Source organism: Lepisosteus platostomus, chromosome 9 (genome assembly GCF_059453375.1).
Source record: "Lepisosteus platostomus isolate fLepPlt1 chromosome 9, fLepPlt1.hap1, whole genome shotgun sequence".
Classification (NCBI taxonomy): Eukaryota; Metazoa; Chordata; class Actinopteri; order Semionotiformes; family Lepisosteidae; genus Lepisosteus; species Lepisosteus platostomus.
This window is the reverse complement of record NC_142619.1, coordinates 2,383,030-2,387,500: the sequence shown is the minus strand read 5'-3', so window position 1 is coordinate 2,387,500 and position 4,471 is coordinate 2,383,030. Positions and strand designations below refer to the sequence as shown.

Below are 4,471 nucleotides of genomic sequence, written 5' to 3'. Positions count from 1 at the left end.
TCCAGAGCTCTGTACTACAACCCTACACTCCTGGCCCCTATATAGAGAGTCCTGTACCCCAATCTCCTACACTCGGAGCTCCAGAGCTCTGTACTACAACCCTACACTCCTGGCCCCTATGCAGAGAGTCTCCTGTACCCCAATCTCCTACACTCAGAGCTCCAGAGCTCTATACTATAACTCTACACTCCTGTCCCCTATACAGAGAGTCTCCTGTACCCCAGTCTCCTGCACTCGGAGCTCCAGAGCTCTGTACTACAACCCTACACTCCTGTCCCCTATACAGAGAGTCCTGTACCCCAGTCTCCTGCACTTGGAGCTCCAGAGCTCTGTACTGCAACCCTACACTCCTGGCCCCTATACAGAGAGTCCTGTACCCCAATCTCCTACACTCGGAGCTCCAGAGCTCTGTATTATACACACTGCACTGGAGAAACTATTACATACGGGACAGGGCTGCAGGGTGTGTTATGTATCTAACTGCTGCAATAAGATCTGATGTTAAATTGGTGGTCCTGATATTTTTCTTCAGTGTGGAAAGCAATGTAGTATGAGAAACACACATGATTGTATTTTTTTTTAAATCCTAAAAAACCCCGAAATATTTTTCAGTTTAGCGCTGATGAGAGCTTAGCCTGTTGGTCTGGTACAATTGTGTTTTGCAGGTTCTTCGCTAAAAGCAATATAAATATCAATGAGATGTACAAAAATTACCAGGGTATTCTTATGTTAGTATACTCAATTAAAACAGGCCAACTGTAGTATATTCAGTAACCAGTGAAGGATGTGACATTAGTGTCTCGTTAGAAACATATATCTTGGAAAAGACAACGTGAAATACTGTAAAACACGAAAGGGAAAGAATTAAACAGAATGAAAGTTTGCAATTTCTGACTTCTGAACAGGGAATGTGACCAGTTGAATTACTGACAGTAGAATGATCATGAAAAAGTACCACAACAGCAGCAACAACATTGTGCAAACACACTGCTGCCATCAAGAACCAGGTCCACTGTCCACTGTCTCCCAGTAGTTCAGTTGGGGGGCTGTGTCAGGCTGCCCAGGAACGAGCACCAGGTTAGATTGAAGGATTTTGCTATTTTATTGTACTGTTGAATAGAACGTTTGGAAAAAGAGCATTTATTTATCGTAAATGTATTAGTCAATCTGGGTAAATTTCACATTCATCAATGAAAATGGTCTAATAATACTCCCCCTTTTAACTATTTAAGTTTTATTTTATTTTATTAGTTCTATTAAAAAAATTGAGAAATAATAAAGGAAGACATGATATAAAAAAATACAATTTGATCCCATCGTTTGCTTCATTACCTCTGGCGGTTGAATGTTTTTTTTTTTTCCTCTTGTACCTGTTTCTGATCCTCGGGTTGTAGTTGCATTGGTAAATTGTTTATACGTTGAATAATAATAATAAAAAAGGAACAGGTTTATTCCCCGCTGAAAAGAGAAGAAAGAAAACACAACGTGTCGGCCGTGGAGCCTTCTGTGTGAGACGAGGGCACCTGAAGAAAACGTTGTGTTTTCTTTCTTCTCTTTTCAGCAGGGAATAAGCCTGTTACGTGTGCTTGGTAATGACGTTTTTATGTGTTGATTTTACGTCACTGTTTCTGCACAGCCGACTCGCTAACGGTCGTTTCTACCACCCAACAACAACAACCACAACAACAACAACAACAACAACAACAACATTTCTTCACGGACAGCCACTAAAACCCACACACACTTCAGCGAGACGAGCTGAGGCCGAACGGGGTTTGTGACAAATCGACGCCGGCTTCTTCTCCCCCGTCCTCCAACGGGACCCCCGAGAGCGGGTCCGAGCCGCTCCCGGCGCTGATCGATCGATCGATCGATCGCTCGATCGGCTCGGCGCTCGACTGCTCGCCCTCCTAACGCCGAGCGACCGGAGCGAGCGGATTTTCCGGGCTCGCGAGGGCACTGACGTCAGCGGTGGCTTCCGCGGGCGCGGGGCCGCGAGAGCGCAGAGAGGGCGGGAAGGCGCTCGCGGGGGCGGGGGAGGAGTAACGGTTGTTCTGTGGGAGTGAGCGAGGAGGCCGCGGGAAGGCCCGAAAAAGGAAAACGGACGAGAACGGCTCATCCCCCCCGTCGGATCCAGCCCCTCTCTGCCCCGGTAAGAGCCGAAGGAGAGGGTCTCCGTGAGGCGAGAGCTGCCGTTGGCGGGCCGGACGGGCCGGGCCGGTTCGTCGCCGTCCTCTGCCGCCCGGGTCGCCGTCTGCGCGTCCAGACCTTGCTAAAGGTCTGTGAGGACCTGTCCCGTCACTCGTGTCTGTGAGGACCCTTCTGGTCCCTCGTGTCCGTGAGGGACTGTCCGGTCCCTCGTGTCCGTGAGGACCTGCCCGCTCCCTCGTGTCCGTGAGGGACTACCCGGTCCCTCGTGTCCGTGAGGGCCTGTCCCGTCCCTCGTGTCCGTGAGGGCCTGTCCCGTCCCTCGTGTCTGTGAGGGACTACCCGGTCCCTCGTGTCCGTGAGGACCTGTCCCGTCCCTCGTGTCCGTGAGGGCCTGTCCCGTCCCTCGTGTCTGTGAGGGACTACCCGGTCCCTCGTGTCCGTGAGGACCTGTCCCGTCCCTCGTGTCCGTGAGGGACTACCCGGTCCCTCGTGTCCGTGAGGGCCTGTCCCGTCCCTCGTGTCCGTGAGGGACTACCCGCTCCCTCGTGTCCGTGAGGGCCTGTCCCGTCCCTCGTGTCTGGGGTACAGAAGACGGCGGCCGGGGTGTCCGAGGAAGACGGACGTGAGTCTGGGAGACGGCCTTTAACGCGCCCAGGCCACCTTAGGTGTTCAGGTGACAAGGCGGGAGAGCCCGTGTGGGTGTGGTGGTTTTCTGGTGAGGACGCTACTCCCAACTCACAGGGACAGGGTCACTGACTTGGACCCCAAGAGCTCGCCGAACACCGGTTTGTCTGGACAGACATTGTAAGAGGTTGTACGAGAGATGGTGTAGTTTAATGTTTTGATGATCGCTGGGCCCTGGGTTAAGTTCTGGGCCTGGGGTGCTGTCTGTGGGGAGTTCTTGTGGGTTTCTTCCAGGTGATTCAGTGTCCTCCCACAATCCATAGACATGCTGGTGGTGTAATTGGCATCTGGGAAAATTGTCCCTGGTGTGAGTGTGTGTGTGTCCTGTGTTGGACTGGCCCTGGTGTGAGTGTGTGTGTGTCTGTGTGTGTCCTGTGATGGACCGGCCCTGGTGTGAGTATGTGTGTGTGTGTGTGTGTGTGTGTGTGTGTGTGTGTGTGTGTGTGTGTGTGTGTGTGTGTGAGTGTCTGTGTATCCCAGCTTGTGCCCGTTGCTTGTTGGGATAGGCTCCGGCTCCCTCTCCAGCCTGAATTGAATAAGCGGTTATTGAAAGTTTTATTTTAATAGGAATTCAGTGTCACTCTTATGAGCAAATTGTGCTCATATAGCAACAGAATGAGTGTATTAACCTCTCTTAGTCAGTGTGTGTGTATGAACCCCTCTCTCTTAGTGCAGTGTTAATGTACTGGAGTGTCCAGTCAGTGTGTCTGTATTAACCCCTCTCTCTCTCAGTGCTGTGTTCATGTACTGGAGTGTCCAGTCAGTGTGTCTGTATTAACCCCTCTCTCTCTCAGTGCAGTGTTAATGTACTGGAGTGTCCAGTCAGTGTGTCTGTATTAACCCCTCTCTCTCTCAGTGCAGTGTTAATGTACTGGAGTGTCCAGTCAGTGTGTCTGTATGAACCCCTCTCTCTCTCAGTGCAGTGTTAATGTACTGGAGTGTCCAGTCAGTGTGTCTGTATTAACCCCTCTCTCTCAGTGCAGTGTTAATGTACTGGAGTGTCCAGTCAGTGTGTGTGTATTAACCCCTCTCTCTCAGTGCAGTGTTAATGTACTGGAGTGTCCAGTCAGTGTGTCTGTATGAACCCCTCTCTCTCAGTGCAGTGTTAATGTACTGGAGTGTCCAGTCAGTGTGTCTGTATGAACCCCTCTCTCTCTCAGTGCAGTGTTAATGTACTGGAGTGTCCAGTCAGTGTGTGTGTATTAACCCCTCTCTCTCTCAGTGCAGTGTTAATGTACTGGAGTGTCCAGTCAGTGTATGTGTATGAACCCCTCTCTCTCTCAGTGCAGTGTTAATGTACTGGAGTGTCCAGTCAGTGTGTCTGTATGAACCCCTCTCTCTCTCTCAGTGCAGTGTTAATGTACTGGAGTGTCCAGTCAGTGTGTGTGTATGAACCCCTCTCTCTCTCAGTGCAGTGTTAATGTACTGGAGTGTCCAGTCAGTGTGTCTGTATTAACCCCCCTCTCTCTCAGTGCAGTGTTAATGTACTGGAGTGTCCAGTCAGTGTGTCTGTATTAACCCCCCTCTCTCTCAGTGCAGTGTTAATGTACTGATGTATAGTGTATTCATCTCCTTGTTCACTCACTCCTCACAGTCATCCCGAATACCCAAAGAAGAAATCAGCCCCAGACACAGA

General features: G+C 50.4%; 1 protein-coding gene and 1 long non-coding RNA gene across 2 annotated transcripts in view; both read left to right on the top strand.

The window, feature by feature from the left end:
- tmem86b (transmembrane protein 86B) overlaps window positions 1-1,306 on the top strand; it is an 8,676-nt gene extending 7,370 nt beyond the window's left edge. Inside the window, exon 3 of the mRNA XM_088646553.1 lies at window positions 1-1,306. This exon is cut by the window's left edge and continues 1,064 nt beyond it. The gene's annotated coding sequence lies outside the window, so the exon portion shown is untranslated.
- A 734-nt stretch (window positions 1,307-2,040) lies between these two features.
- Window positions 2,041-4,471, top strand: part of LOC148654354 (uncharacterized) — a 49,367-nt gene continuing 46,936 nt past the window's right edge. The window contains exon 1 of the long non-coding RNA XR_015941386.1: window positions 2,041-2,152. This is a non-coding gene — a long non-coding RNA (uncharacterized LOC148654354). The remainder of the gene's footprint in view (window positions 2,153-4,471) is intronic.